This window comes from Polypterus senegalus, chromosome 12, assembly GCF_016835505.1.
Source record: "Polypterus senegalus isolate Bchr_013 chromosome 12, ASM1683550v1, whole genome shotgun sequence".
Lineage (NCBI taxonomy): Eukaryota > Metazoa > Chordata > Cladistia > Polypteriformes > Polypteridae > Polypterus > Polypterus senegalus.
Genome location: NC_053165.1, coordinates 57,744,438 through 57,757,172, shown reverse-complemented (window position 1 = coordinate 57,757,172; position 12,735 = coordinate 57,744,438).

The window sequence follows — 12,735 nt, the reverse complement described above, 5'->3', positions numbered from 1 at the left end:
AACACAAAACAGATTAATGAAATATAAGACAAATGCAAGGAAATCGACATAGACATGTTGAGATACTAGAAAGTGATTGGTATTACATAAAAATCTACAATAATGAATGACATGTGGGGTGGACCTAACTGAAGGACAGAACTGACAGGAAGCATTATTACAGTCTCAAAAGAGCATCCCTTTTAATTGTAATATTTGAAATGGCCCCAATTTGTTTGAAATATTTGAATATTTATAATGTCTGCTTTTATAATATTATGTATGCATAATAAATAATTGCAATAACTAAAAATAGATAACAAAAAAGAATATCTGGGGTAAGTTGTTTTGCATTTGGAATTACTGTACTTTAGTTGGTTTCATTACCTTGGCACATTTTTTCTGGCCAGAAGAGGGAGCAATAAACACAATCCAAGCAAGACAGTCTACACTTGACCAGACCCCAGAGTCTGATAATCTCATTACCAGGTAAACTCTTGATAGTACAAACTCTCACCAGAATGCTATCTCGGTATGTATGTTGTGGAGCTGCTAGAATGCACCTTCCTGCTCTGGCCAATTTCTTGTAATTGTTGTCCATTCTGTAAGGATTGTGGTCCAGCATCTCCCACTGGTAATCCACTGAGCTGTTGAAAACATTGATGGCATCCCTACTGTTAAGGGTAACACTGCCACAGCAACTGGTTCTTCACTGCCTTCTTCACAAAACAAATTGGTTTAACTTCCAATTTTCCTTCCCATTCATTCTTGTGAAAAGCTCAACGAGTGGAGCTGCAGGGTTGCCATGCCAACTGTGGCCTTTAGCAAAGAGTCGTGAGGTGTGAAGGATGGATACACAAGTGCTGCAGTTCAAAGGACGAAAGAACAAGAGAGCGGCTGAAGCAGCTTCTTGCCAGAATTGGACTTGATCAATACCTTCAAGTTAGGCTTGCTTGCTTTCTACATATTAGCCTAGTTGGAAGCGTTTTTCCACATATAAAATTAGTTGCGGCTGGACTTTTCATAGCTGGACAAATAAGCAACTACAATACTCGAAGGACCCTTTGGGCACTGGTAGCCACTGCACCCTTTATAGTCTAAGCCAGAAGCCTCTCATGATGAGCGGGTAATAAAGCAGATCCCCTCTCTTCACATTAATAGAAAACACAACAAGATGTACATGATATCCCCTGTGCACGTGTCTATCTGTGGTGGGTTTTTACGCATCACATGCTGACCTTTTTAATACAAATGCTCACTTATTGTTGTTGGTATTTTTTATTTCCCATAGGATTTGAGTTTTTAAAGGCTGCTTGCAGGCATTGTTGAATCTCCATAAAGTGTCACTTGCACTCCCCACAAGAGACAGGCCTAAATGTCAGCTCAGCATGGGCCCTGTTGGCACGTCTTCCGGCATTAGTCCTCCCTTTTATAGAAACCTGTTATTATGCTAAAAATGCTTTCAAATAACTGCAAGCATTTCCTATGTGAGGTACAGGTTCATTGTTCTCCATTAAGTCAAACTGGCAGCTTTCAGTTTTTTTCTTTTAAAAAAAAAAAACAGGAGGGGCATTTAATCACCACAACTGGCAAATGGGCTTGGAATTGAAAGTTTAGTTTAATTGTACATTTCAGCAGGATACAAAGGTCTCTCAGAAATTGTGTTTTATTATTTACAATTTTAATCTGTTCATGTTTTACAAATATTTGTGTAAGCAGGTAATTTTTAACTAACATATAATTGATCTGCCACATTCTGGGGCAGAATAGAACTAAAAATCTTTTAAACACAACCAGTTATAGCACCACACATGGGGCAATCAAAGTATGCCAGTGTAGACAAAAAATAGGTAAGTGTATTTAAAAAGTTGACCTGGTCACTGTGTGTGTTTGGGCATGCCTCATTGCCAGTAACACACAATCCTCGTCTCAGTTTATGGACATTGGAATGGGCAGCTTTTTAAATTCTCTAGCATTCTTACGTACAGCTCTGTACTCCTCAAAGTGAAAATGACAGGTGATCTTTAGCTAAAATAACATGCATCTTGGAAAGACACACAGGCCTGGAATACAGCTATTCACTTTGGCAGAAAGGTGCTGTGCCGAGTTTTTCTAGTGTAGTTGCCAGGTACCCTTCTTACTCATTTAGACTCAAGGGGGGGCCATTTCTCTGGTTCCAGGGTGGGAACTGACACAGCATCTTAATTTCACAGATTACCTGGTAATAGAGGTCATATATAACCCATTTCCAATGTCATAATGCAAGTAATTGCTGGCTTGGCAGCCTTAGGTTTTACAGTCCCATAATACCTTTACCATAAAAGGGTTACCTTGCTGGCCTAATAATTGTATGAATTTCCTGAACCTACGTATTCCAGTATGCTGGACAATATCCTAGTGGTACTTGGTGAAAGGCAAGAAGCACCTCTGAAAAGTGAAGGCAGACTTTTGTGAGTGCCCAAAAAAAAAAATTAAAGGATCACTTTATAGTCATCGCGTAACCCAAATTGCATTGGGGTGGTGCCCTTTGGCAACAATTTTTTTGTCCCAACCAGTTTCATAATGAGTAAGCCATTTTTATGTCTAATTGATCTCATTGTTTAATTAGCAGCCTATTTTAATTGTCTTAATTTGCAATTAGAAAAGCACAGTACTATGAGATTTACATTTATAATAAATTAAAAAGTATTTGTATTTTTACAAATCTTTAAATGATCAAAACTATTTGGTCATTTTTTTTCAGTTCTTTTTTCTGTGGAGTTGTCTGAATAGTGAAAATTAATCGTAGGCAACACAGACAACAGTGAAGTTGTTTCAGAGTTATTCACTTGTGTGAGTATTAATGAATTATGGCTTAAAGAACCAGACCATTACAACAGTTAACAATATTAAAAACTAAGGACCCATCTAACACACATACAGTGGCATGAAAAACTGTTAATATATAAGTGAGTAGAAGTTCAACTGATCACCAAAAGGCATAAAGTTAAAGATGACATATTTAATACTTTAAGCAAGATTACATTTTTATTTTCATCATTCACCGTGTGATATATGGCCAGCTTGTCATCCCAGCCAATACCCCAGGCCGTCAGATGGAGCCCTCCCTGCAGTATGGAGGTGCCCCGAAGACCAGCAGGGAGTCATGGGACATGTAGTTTGTATACAAGACCCTGCTGGATACCACAGGGGCTGCAAGAGGGAGCTGCAGGGAGGACTGAAGACTTCTTCGTGCCCTATAGCCCGGAAGTGAGTAAGAGGAAGAACGACGTGCTTCCGGGGTGAGAAGGAAGGACTTGTACCTAACCCGGAAAGGGACTGAGAGTCACATGGACTGGGGATTGGAACGCTTCCGGGTCAGGGTATTTAAAAGGACTGTGGGAGCTCCCAGACGGCAAGCTGAGCTGGGTGGAAGGGTGGCAATGCGTCTGGGAGTGGAGGATTGTTTGTTATTGATTATTGTGATTAGTTAATGAGTATAGTGGAGGAGAGGATGCTTTGTGCACTATGGCATTTAAATAAAGTCAAATCTTGGACTTTTACCCTGGTGTCTGGAGTCGTGGACAGGGGTTCAAGGAAGCGAGAGCAACACCTATCTGTCACAGTGGCGTAGTCGGCAGGATACTCCAGCGTCTATTGTGGAGGACCTGTATCTAAAATTTCTGTGGACAGCGAACCCTGAAAAGACAACGGCATCAGGAATTACCACAGCATCGCCAGAACCCGAAAAATCCAAGTCCAAAATGGGGAAAAGGAAGGGCAAGCAGAGCGACAACGCCAGCGAGAGAACCTTGTGTGCAATGGCCGATGCTCGGGAGGAGTCACGGAGCGGCCTTACAAGTCAGGAGAAACCTCCAGGAACCAACGATCGCTCTGAGGTACGTGCCGGGAACGTTATTGACAATCCGTTTGTAGTAACTCACTTTGTCCCGTGCATGTACCTCGGAGATGATCCCCTGGAGGCTCTGCGGGAAAAAGTAAACTGCCCCAGCGACGATGGCACGCTCCTGTCGAAGCCAGAGCACCTAGGAGACAACTTCCGCATGACGGCAGCCACGAGGGACACGGCAGCAAACCCGGTGCATGCTGGGAAGGAGGAAGTCCACGTCCCACAGTTTGCGCCTACAGTTCCAAAACAATGGACTTGGACATTCCGAAGGGGAAGGGGTAGGCGAGCGAGGCACCGCTCACCCCGCAAGAAGGTAAGGAGGGACGGGAAATGGCTGATCGGGATGTAACAAAAATAATAATAAAGACAGACCGCAGTTTGCTGAAGGAGGCAACCCGACCCTCAGAACTCCAAATCCCAGAAGCCTCCGCGAGACCTGACAGAGCACGTGCCTGAAGCGGGTGTGCTCATTGGCTCCCGGTCGGCAGGTAAGACGAACAGGAAAGTGAGTCTTCTGCCGGCCGAAGTAAATAATAGTATTGACTTGCGGGATCTCGAACGCTTAATCGAGACTGTAAGTAGTTTCTTACAGGTCCTGACAACCATTGAGAAGATCATTGAGGAGTTGGGAGCAGCAGCCACAGAGCCGATGGAGAAGGTGAGGGCCTACGTGCGGTGATTTGGTGGGGAGCCTCCCGCGATGAAGAACGCGACAGTACAGGTGAGACAAGCCGGTACCGTAAAGCAAGTAATAGGGACACAGTGTAATCCGGGCCCGCTTTTAATGAATAGCGGGTGCCAGTACATGGCGTGCCCTACAGGTGAGGTCGGAACGATGACAGACCGGTCGGGGGAAGGATCAATCGAGCCGGGGCAGCTGGATAGTGCTGGCTCCCGGAGCGAGGCGGTCCTAAAGATGCCGCCACCGGTCATTTGTAAAAATAAAGGGGTGCAGACAGTAAAAGGGCTTTCTTTGTTTAATAGAGAGACCCAGGCTGTGAACAAGCCCCAAATAAAACAGGAGAGCTCTAAGTTAAAGCAGGAGTCTCCTGACAAGTCAGAAAAGGGCCATAAGAATGTAAGGGCGGCCGGGGAATTCTCCTCAGCGGAGAAGGGGCCAGCGCCAGAAGTACCCAGGTGCTTCAAGTCCCACAGAGAGAGACTACCAAGGGGACCGCGGCTGTGCTATGAATGTCGCAGACCGGGACACGAATGGAGGAGAGGGTGCTTTGTGCACTGTGGCATTTAAATAAAGTCAAATCTTGGACTTTTACCTGGTGTCTGGAGTCATGGACAGGGGTTCAAGGGAGCAAGAGCACCCCCTATCTGTCACAACAGGTACAAAATACCAAAAAAATTAAAAAGGCCTGACGCAAAAGTTTGGATACCCAACATGGTCAGTACTTAGTAACAACTCCTTTTGGCAAGTATCACAGCTTATAAACGCTTTTTGTAGCTAGCTAAAAGTCTTTTCAGTTCTTACTTGGTGTATTTTTGCCCATTTGTCCTTGCAAAAGGCTTCTAATTCTGCAGGATTCTTGGCCCATCTTACATGCGCTGTTCTTTTGAGATTTTTCAGAAGAGTTTCAATGATGTTTAGGTCGGGGGACTGTTAGGGCCATGGTAAAACCGTCAGCTTGCGCCTCTTGAAGTATTTCATTGTAGATTTTAAGGTGTGTTTTGGATCATTATCTTATTCTAGGACCCATTTTTTTTTCCCCCCATCGTTTTTTTTTACAAATGGTGTGACGTTTGCCTCCAGACGTTGCTGGTATTTATTGAATTACATTGTTCCCTTTACCAATGACATGTTCACTGTGCCACTGGCTACAATATAACCCAATTATATTCGACCTACCCCTATTGCTTAATAGTTGGAGAGGTGTTCTTTTCCTTGAATTTGGCACTTGTTTTTTCTCCAAACATACTGCACCTTTACACTTTGTGACCAAAAAGTCCTCTTTGTCAATCCACAGACCTTGTTTCCAAAATGAATCAGGTCATATTTGTTTAGGTGTTGCTGCACAGTACAACAGTTCTACACCCCTCTAGAATCTGCTAAATCTTCCTGATCCAGTCAAACGGTGCTTTTTATTTGACCTTCTAGTAATCCAACAAGTAGCTCTTTCAGAAACTTTTCTTGATCTTCTGGACCTCAACTTCACCTCCACTGTTCATGTTACTGCCATTTCGTAATAGCTGTTTGCTACCTGAAAACACTTTGCTATCTTCTTGTAGACTTCTACTGCTTTGTGAGTATAAATTATTTTATTTTTAGAGTACTAGGCAGCTGCTTAGAGAAGCCCATGGCTGCTGATTGTTGGACAAGGGTTGAGGAGTCAGAGAATTTATACAGCTTTGCAATTTGTATCACCTGGGGTTTCCTAATGATGACTGAACAAGCCATCACCCTAATGAGCTAATTAAGGCCTGAGACTTTGGGAAAACTTATCTGAGACCACAGATATGTTGGGATGCCCAAACATTTGCATGATGCTCCTTTTATTTTTTTACTGTACAATTGTACAAAACAAAAACAATACACCACTCTTGTTTAAATTGGTGAAATGAAACATGTCATCTTTAACTTTATGCCTTTTGTTGATCAGTTCACCTTCTACTCACTTAATTATTTAGAGCAACAAACATTTTTTGCAAGGGTACCCAAACCTTTGCATGTCACCGTAAATCCTTGTATAATTTAGTAAACATTTGGCAAAAGAAGTTTGTAATTTCTGAGCTAATGAAAAAAAAAACAAAACAAAATGTGTAAAAACATATTGCTTAATTCTGGTAGGAATCCAATTAAATGTGAAACTGATTGTGGCAAAAATCTGCAGCCACAAGCGACTCTAGGACTGAACTTGAGAATCCCTGATCTATGGGATATGTAGCTGGGTAAAGTAGAAACAACGGAGACAAGGGAGAACAAGTAAACTCCATAGTCACAGTTTCTGGGTCATGATTCAAACATAGGGCACCAGGGCAGTGAAACAGAAGTTCAAATCTCTGCACCACCTGCTACCTCTGTTTACAATAAATAGTAATAAAATATGCATTTACATTACACAATTTGCTCCACACAAAAAACATAAACAGTGCATATAATTTCTCATATCTTAATCTATAATAGCAGTAAATTCTCTTCCCCTAAATTCATTACTAAGTTAAAGATGGTCTATGGTGTGTAGACAGTGACATTCCAATCTGCTTCACACTTTTCCAGATATGTTTCACCTCAGCATTATAATATACTCTGTTCTTCCTACAGGAATCACTCGTACATCAATTCAGGATCTTGGTGCAAAAATCATCTCCTGAATCATATTTCCCTTGACTAAAGTGAATATACTAACACACAAAGTTGAAATATTTAAAAATATTACATGAGGAATCATTGTTTATAGACTAAAGTAGGGACTAATTTTCAGTATTTAATGTTTGAGATGAAAATTTAGAACTCAAAAGAGTAAGCAATCATTTCCAACTAATCATTACTGTACGCCACATGACAACTAGCCATTGCCTAGCAACGAAGCCTGCTAGGTCAGGCCATGACAGTTTTGCTCATCCCTTGTAGACAGCTGCAGTTAAGTAGTTGATGTTGCATTTATATGGCTCCTTCTTCAAGTTAATAGTCTGCTAGCACGTGTTCCATCCTTTGTCTTCAGACCACTTGCACACACTACACTATCTAATGCTGCTCCCCACTTCTTTTCCCAAATGATTACTACACAATCCTCGTCACACAATTCACAATGTAATCTGGACCTCTACCTACCTGTGAACACAAGTGCCATCTTACCTTGTAATTTTATTTAAGAGTAATTGCTACAATGTAATGCCTACCTTGCTCCGACGTTGCCATGACATTAACTTGGATTAAATGGATTTGAGAATGTTATGCTAGAGCATTGGATCAAGAAAATGTTTGCCATTCCACAGCCCCTTTATGTGTTTTTTCAGTGGATGGCCATGCATTAGTCAATTTTTATGTACTTTCTGTTACATTAAACTGGGAAGCAACTAAAAATAATATAAGTGACAGAGAAGAAATGGTCTGACTGCAACTATTTCTTGGTGATGGGCCTTACACTATATAGGTATGTGTACTTGTTACAGAATAAAATAAAATCATTAGGCAATAAGAGTTTTCAGCAAAACGGGGAACTGCAATGCAGTTTCAAGAAGTTAGGACAAAGTGTCACATAATATTATACAATAATCAATATCTAAATGAAAATATTTACTAGTAGACAAGATGGAGCTGAACATCCTGGCTTCTCCACCCTCCTTCAGTTATCCAGCGTTAATATTAATTCAAGCCACATTTCATGGTTTGCTCAGACTTGTAGATGGGCCTTCTAGATGCTAATGAAGGAAAAACATTTTGCAACAATGAGAGATAGAATTAACTTAGGATAATGGGAGTACAACACAGATGCAAGTTATTACACTTACTACTTTTTACTACAAAGACAATCTCTGTGATCACTCACCAATTACATTTACATCATAAAGCAATTACTCTTAGTGCTCATTCCATTAAAATAAATACTGACCGCAATTTAAAATCTAAACTTGCATTAGCCACACACATAACTTACTACAAAGTGCAGACTGATTCCTGTAATACATTTTGATAGCTACGAAGGCACTTTGTAGCTCCCCCACCACACACTTCTAAAGACCTCCAGTGTTACTCTGAAGCATTTGTGAAATGTGTTTGGTAACCTTAGTAACAAGACAGGTTGCCGTTTCAATTAGTCTGGTAGGTCCTGCTGTGGTGGAGAGAGCTCTGTTTACACAGTTACTATAAAGCAATTTACAAAAGAAAAACCGTCAAAACCTCTTTATGATTTCATCACTCAGATTAAAGCCTCAAGTCTTATTGTGAATAACATAAAATGTACCAAGTATATTAATGTATTTTTAAAGTATTGCTTCTAGCCATTGCTCCATCATGCTGACTCGAATATCTAATATAGATAGGTGCAAAATAAACTTCATTATGAATTAAAGTTGAAGACACTAAGCTAAGAAAAGCATGTCAGATTCTAGAGGCCTGTAGCGTTATTTTTGTGACCTACTTGGAATATCATACTGGTTGAATTCCGATAATTTAGGTTTATTCCTTGTTTATCAACATTTTGAGTCTTGACTGCCACCTTTAATGTCAGCATTCTAGAATATTAGAATTTTGAGGAGAACAGGCCATTCAACCCAACAAAGCCATTTTTTCTAAAATAACACTGAGGCAAGTTTTGAGGGCCCCTGAAGTAAGATCGTCTACCACACTACTAAGCAATTTATTCCATGTGTCTATGATTCTCTGTGTAAAGAAAAACTTTGTAATATTTATTTGAAATGTATCCTAATATGTTCCATCTGTGTCCCCATGTTCTTAATAAAAGAACTTAAAGTAATAACTGGGATCCACTATACTAATTCTTTCCAGAATTTTAAGAACTTAATCGTCTCTTGCTTAATTTGAAAAGGATAATTTCCTTCCAACTCTCCTCCTAGCTCATACCTCGTAGACCCACAATCAGCCTAGTCACTCTCCTCTAGACTTTTTCTAGTGCTGCTATGTCTTTTTTGAAATATGGAGACCAAAACTGAACAAAAACACAAAACTCTAACTGAGACTTCTAATCTAAGAAGATAAATTTTCTTAGATTTAATTTCACAGATCAAATATCAAGAAATCAAACACTGCTTGCAACTTACCATATCCCCTAGATGTCATATTTAAATATCCTTTCTACAATTCTGCCTAGGGTTTTAATGATTGCCTCAAGGAAAAAAAATACAGTATACATAAGAGATGTGACAATTTAATTCCTGGAATGGCCACATAGTGTCACCCATGTGGATAAAAATCAAGGTTTATTTTTATTTTTCTTATCATAAGGGGATAGTCCATCTCAAATTCATTGAACATGGACAAATAGACAACCAACAGTGTTATTTAGAAGTGCTGAAAAGGTTAAGAAAATCTGTCCGAAGAAACAGTATCAATTCTAGAAATTAAATTGTCACACCTTGTGCACATACTGTATATGTGTGTGTAGTGGGAATTAGAGTTAGGGTTTTTTTTTGTTTATTATATTATATTTAATGTGTGTGTTTTTTTTTTTTTAGATAAGATCTACCTTCTAAGTCACTAAAGAGTGTGACCAAGATTATAGATACACTATACAGCTCATAAGGAATAACTAGCATTATTTTTAATTGTGTGTATTTAAAGAGGTGTTTAGAAAAAGGTTTGGAGAAAAGCTGACAGGGAGGCAAAGACATCTTGCTGTTAGAGATAGAAAGTGTAAAGGGAGAAGCTGAATAAAGACAAGTTATTTAAAGGCGCCAAATTTCTTGGGGAAATATGGAAATGTAAACCAAAAGTTTAAAAGAAGTATGTTTAATATCAGGTAAACTAACCCATGTATATATATGCTTGTAAGATGTGAAATGGGGGCTTGGTGGACTTTGTTAATTAACCTTATAGTTAGCTTAAATAACTTCAGGCTAACAGAAGAGCAAGATCTCCAAATGTAAATTTTCAGATCCAGTATTGACTGACATAACTTAACTAAAATAGCCATCAAGCCACTATATAAAAGAAAATACAGCTATTGAGAGATGATTAGACACTCTACAGCAATTGAAAAATGCAGACACAGAGGCATTTGAGAGAGGCAGACGTGACTAAATAATGGAGGGATGACAGTGTAGCATTAATATGATAGAGAGGGTGTAGACAGTTCTGAAGTCATGCTACAGAAGTGCAGTGCCACCTACAAGTGGCACCCCAGCGAAGAAGAGGACAGTGTCATGGTGGTGCATACTTTTAAAGAATGCCTTAACTGGATTAAAAATAATGAATTATTTAAATTACAGACATCTCCCACCTGGTTATACTAAAGCCAAGCTTGCTTTCACAGACGCTGATTTGAATTGTTCATGTGGTATCATTTCTTCTACTTTTGACTGCTAGTATTTAATGCCTGGTTTCTCTGCAAACAAACACAAGTAAAGATTAAATTTAAAAAAATCATGCCTTGTTTATTGATACCATCTGCCCCTGTGTGCTTGTTAGAATCATTTCTCATTTGTTTCGCTCTTTGAAAGGTAGCAGTATGGCCTTGGTGGAGTATGTCTTTTGCAAGTTTGTTCAGGTGCAAGCCATGGTTACTCTGTTAGAATTATGCCACCTTTTCTGGATTATGAATGAGGTGGCCAGCTTCTGGCCCCTGCTAAAGTTCTGAAACTGAGGTCGCCAGTCTTGCCCATATTGCTCTGTTTGATTCATGCAGACTTTTCAGAGGTACTTTATCTGATAAGTCCTAGCAAGAGTGCAGCTCATAAAGCAGCTGTCCTCCTTTGCCAAATTATTCTGAAGTGTTGCCCTTTCAGGGAAAGAGCCCAGGAGAAGCAACAGGCCTTTTGGCTTCTGCACAGGTATTCTTAAGTTGCTTTCTGTTTGATCTGTATAACCCAGAAGGGACAGTGACCTGCCCTTGGTCACTGTTGTGTTTGAGACATAAGCGATGAGTGAGTGTTTAACAGGTAAGCACTGCAGGGTGTCCATATAAATAATAACTAATAATTTAAGCACTTCTAGTATTAACTTGTCTACCAATATAAAAAGAACCTTGTAAGTTAAAGTACGATTCATTAACATTTTTACGCTACAAAAAACATGCTTTGTCATGAGTGATTTATATATATCATATCATTGATGACTGCGGTGGGCTGGCGTCCTGCCCGGGGTTTGTTTCCTGCCTTGCACCCTGTGTTGGCTGGGATTGGCTCCAACAGACCCCCGTGACCCTGTAGTTGGGATATAGTGGGTTGGATAATGGATGGATGGATATCATTGTTGGACAAATATTTTCATGATGTAGGAAACTCAGAAAAGGACTTTATATTGACAACACATTATCCTCCATAGAATGTGCTGAAGGAGAATAAAATAAGATAATACATTTTTGAGAGTATAGTAAAACACGTAACAACGGAGATTTGGGTCAAACTCTGAAATGCACTAGTAAGGCTTTTTTTCTCTAGAATGTTGCACACTTTTCAATGCTCTAAACAGACTAGAGGTATGCAGTATCCCCAAAGATTTATTCTAGGTTTTCTATGTTTTAAGTGTAGATGTTAAAATAATATTGATAGCCAAATTAAATGATAACAGTGCAAGTCAAGAAGAAGTGCTTTGAGCCAGTAAAAAGGTTGAGTCACATATGAAATTGAGATGTTGTAAGAAATCCCAAAATGAGACAGTGGGACACATTATTATAAAGTAAAAAGAACAAAGGGTATGGACTAAATGATAACATCTCATTTCTAAATTTATACCATACTTTAATTAAACAAAGAGTTGTAGGAAAATCTAAGACAATTAAGAGGACCTGAAGGATAAGGATTGCAGATGCCCCTAGTATATAATAGTGCCAGGACCTCAACTTCACACAGTGGACATTTATGCAAGTAGCATATGTAAGCTTTTAACTTTTAACTGTCTGCTGACTAATAAGGATTTAAAAGTTTTGAAATACTACTTGTATATCTAGTGCTACTACTTGTATATTTCACATGCTAAAGAAAAAAAGTGGACTTTAATATTTTTACAATGCATTAAAAAAGTAACTGTTTGAATACCCTCCATTATAAAACATGGCTTAATGAAAAGGAGGACACAGCAGGGAATGTGCCACCCCCAAATGCAGGTTTGACTCTCCAAGTCTACTGAATCTTCACAAATGAACAAATGACTAATCATACCATCAAATTAATACTTTTGTGGAATCTTTTATATTCAGATATTACATTATAGTACTTAAAAAGATAATTACTTGAGTTGA